Source organism: Nannospalax galili, unplaced genomic scaffold, assembly GCF_000622305.1.
Source record: "Nannospalax galili isolate Female #2095 unplaced genomic scaffold, S.galili_v1.0 scaffold286, whole genome shotgun sequence".
Taxonomy (NCBI): Eukaryota; Metazoa; Chordata; class Mammalia; order Rodentia; family Spalacidae; genus Nannospalax; species Nannospalax galili.
In genome coordinates, this window is record NW_008359442.1 from 1,040,578 (window position 1) to 1,054,696 (window position 14,119).

A 14,119-nucleotide genomic window follows, 5' to 3' on the forward strand; every position below is an offset into this window, starting at 1 on the left:
TACTAAATAAGATCTATTGGAAACATGCAAATAGAGCATAAAAGACCTCCAAGAATGTGTTTTTAAAAGCACTCTTATAGTTAGCACAGCACAAATCTTCCTGATTGTTTTTTATTTAGACAAAATGATGGTGAGACTATTTTTTGTTTGTTTTTTTGTGGTTTTTTTTGTTTGTTTTTTTTTTCTTTTCTTTTCTGTCTCACAAAAACCAAGTGTTCTCCAGCAATGAAGCAACGGAAAAAATCAATACTTGCCATGTACCATGTAACCAATAGAATAAGGGGAATGATTTATGTATGGATGGATGCAGCCTGAATCAGCTGGGGCCTCGTACAGAGAGCGAAAAAAAGAGAGAGGAAGAAACAGAAAGAAAGAGAGAGAGGCAGGAGACGTAAGGGAGCTCAACTGCAGAGATTATTTCTAAAGTGTGGCTAGATTTTCTTTTCTTTTTCTTTTTCTTTTCTGCAGCAATATTACCCATGTACAGCTCTGTAGAACATAGGCAAGCCTGCAATTTGTGGACATGTGATGGCTCAGCTTTCCCCTCTTTTCCTCAGAGTCTTGATGCCATGTTCGTATTAAGGTGCACTGGAAGGGGGAACGATGCATGGCTCGAAACCCTTCAGCCTTCCAGTCCTCTCCATCCACGCAAGGCTAGTGATGGTTGACAAGCACTAGTTGGCAGAAAGTCAGATTATCAACAGGATTTTAAGCATGCACACATATCCAGCACTGCTTCCTGAGAAGACCAGCAGGAAGGGCTTACAGATGGAAACACTCTGTTCCTCAAGAGTTTCTGCTGAAAGTAGTTTGGCTAACTGGAAACCCAGGGCACTGCGGCATTTAAAGGTATTTAATCCTCAAGGTAACTTTCGGTAGCTGATAGTCTTTTTGAAAGCTTAGACATGAACTGTAGTTATGTGCTGGTCGTGGGAGGTCCTACATCAGAGCTGGGTACATGTCCTATTGTATACTGAATTCTAATAGCTCTGACTTTACACTGGGTTAATCATTTGCTTTAAGATATCGCCAATGCGTTTTTAAATGACAAAATGCTTTATAAAATTCCTACTCCCTTCTTCAAACTTGTAATGAACCACATAAGACTTTATCAGAGGTAAATCTGACCAATTCTTTGGAGTATCTTTATTTTTAAAAATGTATTTAAATAATCCTAAATTTATCTTTGTGGGTTATCTTCTCTATACATTATATTTTAAAATGTAGGAAGCTTGACAGCATTATATTTCCATCAGTATACTGAATTGTGTCCTTTACTAAAGAACACTGATGCTATATAATTGTTACTATTATTTTACAGCCTTTAACTTAGATACAACATTAATATCGAAGTTAGGCAGTTCCATAAAATAGCCTGTATCCTGTTTGTGGTTAACTACACCACACTTAACATACAGAAAGGTATTTTATATATCAAATGTTTCAAAATAATGACATTTTAAGCTTTGCTTAGTTTGGAGTTAGTATTGTTAGAACTTAAATACTATTAAAATAGCTTCTATCATCAGTTGAAAATGAATTATCATAAACTCTCTTGATAAAATGCCTTGTCATTTAAAAATAGAAATGCTTAACCTTACATAAATTATCTTGAGCTCTCATATCAAAATTTCATGTTATTTTTAAATGTGTGTATTCATAGTATACTAAATGGCAATTTTTAGCAATTTTCTACATTTACATTGATTAGCTAATTTTTTCCTTTCACTTATCACATCTAATAATCATTGTTTCTGACGTGTGCTTAGCTCCCTGTTTATATTGCAGAGTTCTGCCTTTATTTAGAAGTTGGCTTTGCATGCGTAGAATAAAGGCTTAGAAATAAAGTGCAGATACTTAGAAAGATATAAGAGCTAATTTTCATAGTAAAATAAGTCTTATTTTAAGTGACTCTTCATGTTTAATACATTTATAGATGTTATTGAAGAACAGTTAAGCTGTAGTTTCATTATTATATATCAGTAAATAATTTCATGTCTTCATTTAAATATGTGGTCATTGAGAGATTGGATCTACCCTATTATTTATAAAATTATTATGGGAAAATTTCCAGGCAAACTGAACAAATACATCTAACTTCTTTCCCGTGAATAAAATTAAGAATAATAAAAAATGCAGCCTGCAAGTAAAGTGTACATAGTAATTATAATACACATCTGATTCACTAAACAAGCAAAAATTATGCATGCTCATTTAAAATGGGGGAGACCAAGTAGACATCTGCTCCCTCTCTGTGTGAGAAAAGATGAACAGTGTTTTGTACAATTTGGTCATCGTTTTCCCTCCCACTCTTCTGTTGCCCCAAACAGGTAAAACAACTGGACCTGCTACCGTCTTTACTCTGGCTTCTGCTTCTTCAGCCAAGCTGCCTCGGTGTGGGTTAACAACGACAGAAATCTGGAGATAGTCCAAATGGGATAGAGACTGTGAAGCTCAACGCTGCGGGTGCCTCAGTCAGGAGGAGCGTTCTTAGCACCCTACCAGCAGGTATGTGCTTACCAGAAAACTAAAGCCTGTGGAAGCCAAAAAGCACGAACACCAGGGAGCTGCTGTTGAACTGTAAGGTAAGCGCATCAGGACCTGACTGCAGGTTTATTTTTAGAGATGTGTTACTGTCACTTAAGAAAAACTGTTATCCATAGCAGAGACCAAGACCAAAGGCCCGCTAAAGACCGGAGAGTGTTTAATGAGACCAGTCAGATCTGGAATATTATTTGAGACGGGCCTTAAAAATCACAGAAACCTGGGGTGTTAGCAGACAGAATCCTGGCCTCACAATGGGAAAAACACACAAAATGAGTGACTAAGAGTAGGCAACGGATAAGTATTTTGAACAGTCTAAGAACTGCAGTTCATCATTGGCTAACAGAGTCTCAATATAGGCCTTTTGTTTTAAAAGTTTATTTTTATTACACACAACTTTTTCGAGTTCTAATGAAAACCAATACTCCTTTTAATATTCGTTTTACCCAACATGAGATTAATTTCCTGTAAATATCTAGAACTAATACTCATAAATGAAACTCAAGTCAGCATCTTACATTGTGACATAAAAGCAAATCTCATCATAAGGAAGGATCTTCAGTAAATACCTGCCATGTTTTATTTACCTTTATCAGTGGTTAAAATTTCACTGATGAAATACCCATTAAAGAGAAAATCAATATCTGAGCTTAACTGCCTGCTTTGTTTTAATACCTCAAATTATTTTAGAAACCTATTAGCATAAATAACTCACAATTTGGGAAATAAAATAATGAGAGCTTCATTTTTTTATTCTACCATTCATTAAAAACAAGATAAGCTGAAACCTGGTTTTCCTTAATAATGACTTATTCCATTTAATAAAAATTAATGAAGGAACCAAATTTAAAGGTCTTACTTTTAGTCTGATTTCATCATTGCTTTCAGAATAAAACTGAAGACACTCTATTGTTAAAAATAGAAATAGCATTAGTTGTGAACAAGAGGTGTACCCCTCAGACCTAAGAGATAACTTGCAAGCTTTCCAGAAAAGAACTGTTTCTTGCTCACTGCATTTCTCCTCTGCCCTCACCCCCAATTAGCCTGTAGCAGCCAGAGCATGTTGAATTAATCTAGTTCAATCTGAGCATAATTGGATGGCAAATTTCTATTTTCTAATCTAAACTGGCTCACTGAAACCACATAGAGCTTAGACTTTATTTAGCAGAAATGCTAAACAGGGGCAGGTGGTGATGCACTTCTGCTCACTGACATACTGTTTAAACACAGGTACCTGTACATTCCAGACCTTATCGAGGCTTATATAAAGGCACAGGCAACATTCAACAGAAATAGTGTAAAGACGGATGCTCAAGCCCACACCTCAGCTAGTTCTCCTGAGGTTCCTTGGTCCTTGTCCTGGCTGTTCACATTTGCATCTTTATAGATTATGGGAAGCTATAGATCCTTTCGTCTCTCACAAAGCTGTCCAATTCCAGCCACAACCTCAAACGGTTTTACTGTGTGGGCTGTCTCATTTATTCAAGCAGAATTTTTTTCTTATAAAATCTAAATGGGAACACATCCTCCCTGCCCACCACAGGGAATAATCCAAAAGATAGGAGGCTCCTAATAAAACAATTAATTGTGATAAATTTCTGGTTTTTAGTCCTTCATCCAGGGCTATTTCCATGGCAACACTCTCTCCTTCTATTGTTGGGTTACTCCTCATTCACACAGCAGGTTAAGCCCAGGGCACCCAGGGCAGGCTGATGGTCAGCTTTTATTTTCTCTGGCCCTTCAACAAAGGTTAGTTGAGGTCACCAGAAGCCAAAGGGTAATTACTTTTCCTCCTCAGGGTTAAAGGTACACAGATTGCTATTGGGACAACTGTATGGGTGACCTTCAGCTTTTAATGTTCAATCTTCTTTTCTTTCATCAGACTCATAAGTATGATAAAGCAATCATGGTGCTGTCCCATGCCTAAAATTCAGAGTAGAAAGTCAAACATCTTTCCTAAAGCTAACAGACTTTAGCATGATACGCTCTTGGAATCAGTTTGGAAAACCCAATGCCTAGACTGTCTCCTATCACTTAAATAAAGAAAAGAAATCATGGCAGTAAATGGCACCTGGGCATGGGTTTTCCTCTTCAATTAATCCAATATTCTTAATTTCCTAGGCTTTAATCATTTTTTCTGAGGGCATGTTCTTTAAGGCTGAGAAGAAAATGTAAGTTTTCCTCCTCCATCGGGAGCTCCATTTTTTCCCTTTAAGCACAAATTCTTGTTCCCACAATAGACTAAGAATAAGCTAGATTAAATGAATGGTCTCTGTTTTCTTATTTATTCTTAAAGAAAGTCAGTCTCTAGATAATTGGGAGAAGAGTAGCCTCTGAAACTCAACTCTTAAAATACTTTGCTCCTTTCATTTGAAGACCCATTTCAGAAGCATTCTTTATTTTAATCTGAAATTTCAGATACTTGATTGCCAGGTCCTCAAAGAAAGGAAACAGCCACCCGCTAGAATGGGTTTTCATTTCTCTACCACCAAGGAAAATGCTTCCAGGTCCCTAGACAAGATAGGTTTGCAGATGGCTCATCTCACAAAAGATACACAGAGGGGTTCTGCATCCCTTCTAGGGGAAAAGTCCAGAGCCACCTGGAAAGGCCCACTTGACCCGAAGTCTTAGCCAATAGAAACATCTAAGATGTCGCCTTGATGGGAGGGGCACCCAGGAAACAAAAAGTAGACCCTCCCTTCACCCAGAGAAAAGGGAGAGATTAATTTTTCCCATTTTCTCAGGTTCACCAGAGTGTGATCAGAGCAACCAAATGGGATTTTCCTCTGGCCTCTGCCTCCCTTACCAACCTCTCTGCTGCTCAGAAACCTGCTAGGAAGCCCCCAGATGCACCTTCTAAGGCTGCCAAACTACTCTGCTCCATCAGTTGCTCAATCTCTGTGGCCTGACCTAGCCTCCCTGCCTCAGCTACTCTGCCTGTCAAGCAGCCCTCAATCCCCTGTGTATGGCTTCCCTGTCTCCTAACTAATGTTCTTCCCGCTAAATGGCAATCATCTCCTCCAGTTCACTCTTCTTTAAAAGAGTGGTTTACAATTTAGTTTTCAGGATTTTCTCCATGTTTTATCCTTGCTATGCTACATCAAAATAAATACATATAATACAAATACATATTGTATATTTTATACCTATTATGTATCCTGTACATAATTGTATTATTAAAGTGGTGTAAATTCATCTAAATATCTGAAACCCATTAGATAACAACTTTGAGACAATCTTTTTCTTTAGTCTTTTTGAGACAGGGTCTCCCTGTAGCCCCAGCTGGCCTGGAACTCTTATGTAGACCAGGCTGGCCTTGAACTCACAGAGACCCATCTGCCTCTACCTCCCAAGTGCTAGAATTAAAGGTATGCACCATTATGCCCAGCTACAACAATTCTTTAAATTAATCTCATTTACAAATTCGGAGACCTGTATATTAGGATTTGTTGTATAGTTTCCCTTGATATGAATCTTAGAAAGTTCTATTTTTTTCTTGTCATTTCAACATTTCTACAAAGTCTTTGTAGCTGTCACTTTTAAAAACAAAATATTTTGACATCATCATATCCCAAGCTCCACAACTTATCTCCTTCCTCCTCCCAGTGCTAATACCTGCTGTCAGTAATTCATTATTAAGGAGATAACAGGACACCAATGATGGCCATACCAATGATAATATTTTAGGAGTTCTGAGTCTTCAAGTCCCATGGTGTACAGTCATGAATACAGATGGTATTGAGAGGGAAGTCATATTTGGAAAAAGGAGAAATGATCTAAGAATGCAAATGTCACCATTCAGGATGTGACCTGGCTGCTTATTACCCAGTGAGGGAGGAAAGAGAAAGATCTAGGACGGTCCATAGCTAGTTGACTGCAGGGCCTAATTTGGGAAAGAAATGGCTCTAAGCTTATTTACAGATCAAAGCCATGGGGAGCATTGTGTTCTCTGCACTACAGCAGCTGGTGAAGGTGCAGCTGTCCACTCTTTTTCTGGCTGTAGGGTAGTTACCTGGGGCTTCAAAGAGTGTCAGGGAGAATAAATGTGCAAAAAAGTCAACTTTAAGAAAGTTCTCTTAGCTATGGTGGCACACACCATTAATCCCAGCACTTGGGAGGCAGAGACAGATAGATCTCTGTGAGTCAAGGCCAGCCTGATCTATATAGTGAGTTCATATTGAAGTTTTAAAGTCAGTGGGCCAAACCTGCCCTTGACCAGTTAAAAAAGATCCCCAGCTGAACTATTTAGTCAGAAGCCATGCATCTCCAACAACAGCATGTCAGTTTAGGCATTTTTGTGAGGGAGGTATTTAGAAGCATCATCTTCTTGGATTCTGCCAGACCACTCTTTGAGTGTTCTCTGAGCCATCAACAAATTAAAAGTAAACCACATGGGATGTTTTAGGTCAAAGCGTCAGGCCACACAAAACACATTACACATCTTCATCTTTTATTCATTTCAAAGCAGGCACAAGTATTCCTCTTTAGGCAAGAAATCTAAGCACTTGCCCTGAGCAGCTCCCTACTAGTTCTGGAAATTCTTCCATTTTTTCTTACAGTCTAGTGTCACTGTGTCTATATAGTAAGACTTCCTCTTTTCCATTTTGTAGAAAAAAATGCTATGGAAAGTTCAACATAGAGGTATTTTCACAATCCAGTGTGGCCTGCCTCCGGACTTGTATCTGCATGTGTGGAATGTAAGGCTATCTCTGAAGGGACCTGCAGCAGACTTCTCCAGCAGTTGTTGAGTAGTTACACAAAATGATAGGGAATTGGCCTGGCCCAGAGCACCAGGCTCTGCTGCCAAATGAGTCATGAGTGTTCAGTGCTTGGCTTCTCTTGGTGAGGTGACATCCTCAGGCAAGGAGCACTGCCCAGGCTGAACTGAACTAAATGGGACATGTGAAGATGACCAGCACACAGAAATTTTAACAAACATACTAAACACAGATTTCTTAACCTCAGATCAAAGGTACTGATTCAATAGGTCCCTGAATCTGTTTCTAACAAGCTATTAGGTGTTGGCAATGTATCTTGGCTGTAGACCAAACTTACAGTAGCTCTGTGGTAAATCTTAGGTCTGGATTTGATTCATACCTCTAAAATGGATCAGTCCCCTTCCATTAGCTAAATATTTTCTTCCTCTTTCGGAAATGTGTCTTCTAGACACTAACCCCTACCTCTTTTCTTGTGTTTCACCTCACTTTGACATAGAACTTTGGTGCGCGTGAATCATGTAGGCACTTACTAAGAGCATCCGTCTCATTTTTATTCAACTGTAAGGCTACTTCAGTTTCCTGCCACTAAAGCAAGAAACTTGTCTTGCCCTTCACCATCCTCCACATCCAGAGAAGCAGTTTTCACAAGTTTCAAATGCTCATCTCTCCGCCAATCATTACATGACCCCATCTCCTCTCTGATTTTAAATGAGCTAGCTGATTGTTAAGACATATAAGGTAACATAGTTTCTTTCAGTGGAAACTTGTGCTATTCACTTAGTACAATGCACTTAGGAAGCAATGCACTTAGTACATTGGGAAAGTACCCAGGCCCTGGTACAGACAGGCAAAGTAGATTCAAGCTCCAACTCTGCCTTTTCTAGCTGTGACTCCATCAAATGTAGTTTCCCTTTCTGCAAAGTGGGAATAATAACGAAGCAATAATTTATACATACGTATACATGCATGCACACATGCATACATATATACACAGCTCACGAGGTTATTAGAAGATCTGAGTAATACAATGCATAGAAAGCATTTGACGCAGTGCTTAGAGCACAATAAGACCTAGACAACTGGGAGCTGTTAATTGTGTAGAACCCACGTTATGGATAATCAGGACAGACTATGAAACTTCCCTGCTAGATAGTTTGGAAAAACTAATATCTGAGTCTCCATTACTTTTCTAAGTAGAGATCATTTACACAATTTTCTATGGTGGCTATGAGATTTAAAAATAAAAATACATAAAGTTCTTAGCACTCGGGCTGGAAAGATAGCTCAGCAGTTAAAAGCACTGGCTGCTGTTGCAGAGGACCTGGGTTTGGCTCCCCGAACCTACATGTCAGCTCACAGCCATATGTTACTCCAATTCCAGGGACTCTGACACCCTATTCTAGCCTTTTCAGGCATTTCACACACATGGTGTGCTTATATGCATGTAGGCAATACACTCGTACACATAAAATAAAAATAATAAATAAATAAATGGTTCATAGCACTATCCCAGAAGATACTTCACCAAAACAACTAAAAGTAGTATTATTTGGGACATATTGTCCTTTCCAACTGTGATCTAGATACTTCTACATTTGTTTCAGGATAGAATTCTGTCTGTAAAGGCCATTTGAGAGATGTCAGAGAAAGACCAAATGTTCTCTTCTCTGTGGCCCTTGTTCAAGTCAAAGGGAGATAAGCATCACTTTGGAATTTCTCTGAGGAAAGCAACATAGGTTAGCTATGTGTTATGTGCCCTGTCTCTTGTTATTTCTCACTAGAGTGAGATTTCTTAGGAGCATATCATGAAAAAATTTAAATGGCGCTTTCTAATCACTCAAGGACACATGGACTCTGGGCTAGGAAGGGGAGGACTTTCCCAAGCATAAGATGTGAAATTCCACATTCTGGGACATGAAAATGCCTGAGTTTACATTACAAAATTGAGCCTGTCTCAGTCAGGTGAGCTTGTGAGGAGGTATTTGAGGGAACATTTTGAAAGTTTGCTGTCACACTCTGCCTGCTGCATCTGCCTGTGCAGTTCAGCCCCTGCTCAAAGACCAGCTCTGATCTTTGTGTAAAATATGCAATACCAATGTGTCAAGCCAAGTTTCTTCCTACTTTCTCCCCAGACCTAGGTGAGAACAAAAATCCAACATTGGACTTTGAATTCCAAACTCAAAAAAGATCTTTCTAGAGCCTCTTGCAGCTTTGAGCCTCTAAATAAAGTAATACCTACCATGACTTCATTTCTTTACTCAGACAAGCCCAGAAAAGCCACTTCTACAGATGGCTCCTGGGTTTTAGGAGTTTACAAACTGTTATTTATTTTTTCTTATCAAACAGGACAACATCTTGTTTTCCCTATAAAGATGTTTTGGTTTTAAAGATTTGGGTGATTTTTTAGCTGTTATCTATCAATACTGCCATTTAATTAAAGAAAAGATATTTTACCATTAAGAAGTGGAAATAGGGCCAGGCGTAGTAACACATGTCTTTAATTTCAGAGACTGAGGCACATTGATCTCTGTGTAATCAAGGCTAGCCTGGTCTGCATAGTGAGTTCCAGGATAGCTGAGCCTACAGGGAGACCCTGTCTCAAAAAAAGAAGTGGAAATACAAATTAGGATGAATAAAAGCCTACCTTGCTCTTGTGTTCGTATGCATGTACTGGTTGGGGGAAGTGTGCATACACACACACACACACACACACACACACACACAAAGTACAATCTTCTCATGTTACAACTAAAGAGCAATATGTTATCACAGACAGCCAAGTGGCCCAAAAATGTAAGTGCAACCTCCCATTCTCTTGAAGCTGGCATCCCTACCCCCTTTTGTGTCTTCCCATCATGCCTCAACATAGATTAGCAGGACAAGAATACAGCCCCTTTCAGGTCTTGGATCCCTGGTCACCTGCTCTCCCTCGGACTCTGCCAGGTAGAAGGGTAAAGGCCCAGCTGGTGGCAGTCTTGCCCACAGCATGTGGTGTTCTTGCATCCTGGCTGACCTGACTCTCTTGTTCCTTCCAGGCTCCTGGGTACAGGAAACTACATGTTGCTCCCTGCCATTACACTGCTCCCTAATCCCCCACCTCCCAGCATCCCTCACCTCAGCTGGCTAAGCATTTGACAGGTGAACACTCATGCACCAGTAAGGCTGCATGAACAGAATTTTCTTTGGTGTTACAAGCTGAACACTCTTTTGTTCATGTCAGCTCAGTGGACACTTGCTGATTTCCTGTAAATTGCTGCACTAGGTGCCTGGAATACAAGTATAAGAAATTTAGGCTCTATTCTCAAGGCAATAGTTTACAATTTATTTCTTCCTGGAGGCCTAGAGAACCCTGTGTAATTTTCACACTGTGCCAGAGACCCAAACCCTTAGGTGCAATGTAAGGGCCTCAGGCAGGTCATAAAAAGAAACCTTAGAGAGATAGAGAGATTCAAGGTGAAGGGAATCTTTGCAAGGGGTAATCTGCAAGCACACCATGTTTTACATGGGCTCCTCCAAGGGACTCTTCCATCTTCCTAAAGCTATGTGACATTTCCTCCCGTGAAGCTACTTAGAAGATTTGTACAAATCTTTAGGGTAATCTGCAAGTACACCATGTTTTACATGGGCTCCTCCAAGGGACTCTTCCATCTTCCTAAAGGTATGTGACATTTCCTCCCGTGAAGCTACTTAGAAGATTTGTACAAATCTTTCCTCATTTAAAAATTGTCAACAACAGCAAATCATATAGATTAATCAACAGAAGGCAGAGAGGGCCAGCAGGAAGACGCTAACCACAGAGGGCCAGCAGGAAATCACTGACCAGAAAGGGCCAGCAGGAAGATGCTGACCAGAGAGGGCCAGCAGGAAATCACTGACCAGAAAGGGCCAGCAGGAAGATGCTGACCAGAGAGGGCCAGCAGACATACTGCTACCACCAAGCAAAGGAATGCCTGAAACAAGTCAGCTCACTGCTCCAGGCCTCAGCTTCCTTGTTAGAAAAGCAGGTCAGTTGAACTAGTTCTGGCACCAATCATTGGTACTCACTGGGCACATGCATCACTTGACTTAATCCTCACAGCTCTATGTAGTAGGAAGCACTTTAACACCTTTTTGTATGTAAGTAGCTGCAGCATGGAACAGTCAAAACAGTTTTGTTCTAAGTTCTATAGCAAGCAGCAGAGAAGGAACTGGAGTCCACACAATCCCTTTTTCCGGGATCTCCTCTCTTGAGCAATAAGATGTGCCACCTTCCAGAAAAGGAGGTTTAGATGGTACTACAAAGCCTATCAATATTTATGTTATATGGATCTGTAATCAGGGTCAGATTGTATGTATTTTATATATAATGTACAATATAATGTACAATGGGGCAAAGGGCTTATAAAAAGATATATGTGACTCAAACTGCACGTCATACTGGAACTAAAATATAAACCTTTTCAAAGTACTTTCGCTGATCATTTTATGATCACTTCGGATGCCAATTGCATCTTGCAATAGGGAAGGAAACAGCAGCATCTATCAAACCAGAGAATGCAGCCCAGAGGGGTCAGGCCCTGAGAACACAATAAAGCCTGAGGATGTCTTATTCTTCAGAGCAATGGCCACAGGCCAGTGTCTTCAACCATCCAAACCACATCCCACATGTCCTCTGGGATTTCCTCTTTGATTCAGCAGACCCACCAAATCCTTAGCAGTGACAGAGTGGAGCCCTTCCCCCACACTCTCCTCCATGCCCTTGTCTGTGAGTGGTGAGTCTCTTGCCCCAAGAGCAAGATGTCTGGCTGCAGTAAAGAGGCTGGCTCCCTCAGCATTTCAAATGCAGGTGCTTGTGGTGAGCAGGGCTTGCTGGATAATAAGCTGTATCACTGGACTCCATCTCAGGGCATCTAAAGAGCACCCTTACCTGGCAGCCTCTGCAAGCTACTCCCAGACACACCTTCCTCCACCCTAACAAAGAGCCGCTGCCCTCCACTGGCCCAACCACTGCCTCAAATGCCACCTGTACGGTCCTAGACTAAGCAGCAGGTGCTGCTCCCATGAGAGACCCGGTACTTTCCCAGCCATGTCCTCTGCTCCTGTCCTACCCTCCCTCAGGAACAGGCGCCCTGTTTCCCCTGTCATCTATTCCCGGAAGCCTCTTCTGCTCCTTCTAATCAGATGTGATTTGCTTTTCTTCAGTGGACCACAGGGTTTCTCTGGTGCCCTCCTCACAAGCTCAAGTTGTGCTTTTCAATGCCGTTCCCCTTGTGCTTGTCCATCTCCCATCAGCTCCTTCACACAGGCTGCATTTTACTCTTGCCAGAGCCAAGAGCAGTGTCTGGCCCTGATAATTGTAAACTTGATTTTCCAAGAATCTACTCCAACTGGTTAGAAGGATGCAGTCTGTAAAAAGGGATTCTTAGGCTTTTATTCTCTTTCCCAGATCGTTCAATTGTGGAGGGATGGTTTCGTAAATGAATTCCTGACTGACAGAGATGAGCTGAGAGGCGAGAACAGGTTTGAGGTAACCTCCATGCTTGCAGCCTGTCTTGAAAGAGGTTTCCTAGCATGAACACGGCAGGCCAAGACCCTGCTAATTGGACCTTCAGCTGCTCAGGTGTCTGCACAGCTGGTGTTTTACCCCAGCCCAGAAGCGGCAGGGAGAGTGTGAGCAAAGCAGCCAGCACCAGGGAACGGCCTTGCCAAGACAGAGGGTACAACCCAGACAAGACCTGCTGGTGTGCTTCCCCTCTCCAGGTCCCCCCACCATTATAACTTCATTAGAGAGCAAAGAATGTTATTTGGAATTTTGACATTTACAAGATCATTTAAATGACTGTGGTGGAAAAGAAAAATCTTTTCTTCTAAAGGCAGCAAAGTCAGTAAATTTGAAATGCTCCCAGATTTTTCAAGTCTTTAGGAATCATTTCCTACAAATAACACTATGTACTATTCTATGTGGCACAGAAAAACACTGCAAATGTTTTTTGACATTCTGGGATATGGATCTGGAGAACAGGAAGCAGGGGAACCTTGGTGCCTTGCTTTGGAGATTAAGTTCTGTGAGAACTGAGCCTGAGGCCTGCCCCACTGGCCATATCCAGACAAACATGGACCACCTTGGGGTTTAGGAATGGCCTGCCAACAGAAAGGTATCCAATGTTCACTTAAGTCAGGTTATGAAAAAGCAAAGGGTCCTCCTTTTTCATCACAGAGCAGTATTTCTTGGCCTTTTAAAATTACCACCCTTTGAAGAGTAAGTAAACTTCTTTTCCTAATTGCTTCAGCTTGACTTTCTAATGCTATGTATACTGTATTTCTGTTTATGTACTGTGACTGTTTAGTAAGGCAGGAGCCTCAGATTTGTTTATTTGATGTAAGGGAGAGCTAAAACATTGATTCCCTGGGGCTGTGCCCCTCTGTCAGGGATACAACAGATCTACCTGGTGAGCTGAGAAGCAACAGGGCACATCCAGACACTGCCCAGAGCCCTTCTCTCTCAGTCTTCTTCACTCACTGGAAGCTTGTGCCTTGCAGGGTATAGAGCTAGAAGGTCCGTGTGAGAGGATGACTGCTCTAAGGAGCACCATGGCAGCATGAGGCACCAGGGCAAAGACCACAATGATAATGCTCAAGAAGGTCTCATTCAGTAAAATATCAGATTCCACAGTAAGGATAGCAAGAATAATTACGAGGGCAGACCGTCCCACCATACACCTTAGTGAAGACTTCCGAAACCCATATCACGTCACCCCCTTTACCAACACAACGGTACAAAATTATGTAACCCTTCCTTCAAGTTCATTTTCCCAGTGTTATAATTAACTTGACACATAGCTCTGGATTTCTGCACCTTCCTCCTTGTCTGACCATTC

At 41.0% G+C, this 14,119-nt stretch overlaps 2 long non-coding RNA genes across 2 annotated transcripts in view; one reads left to right on the forward strand and one right to left on the reverse strand.

Annotated features, from left to right (window-relative positions):
- The window catches only part of LOC115068437, a 64,240-nt gene that overhangs the window by 40,577 nt on the left and 9,544 nt on the right, over positions 1-14,119 (reverse strand). The gene's annotated exons all lie outside the window — the stretch shown is intronic.
- The window catches only part of LOC115068436, a 72,747-nt gene continuing 60,989 nt past the window's right edge, over positions 2,362-14,119 (forward strand). The window contains exon 1 of the long non-coding RNA XR_003847786.1: positions 2,362-2,585. This is a non-coding gene — a long non-coding RNA (uncharacterized LOC115068436). The remainder of the gene's footprint in view (positions 2,586-14,119) is intronic.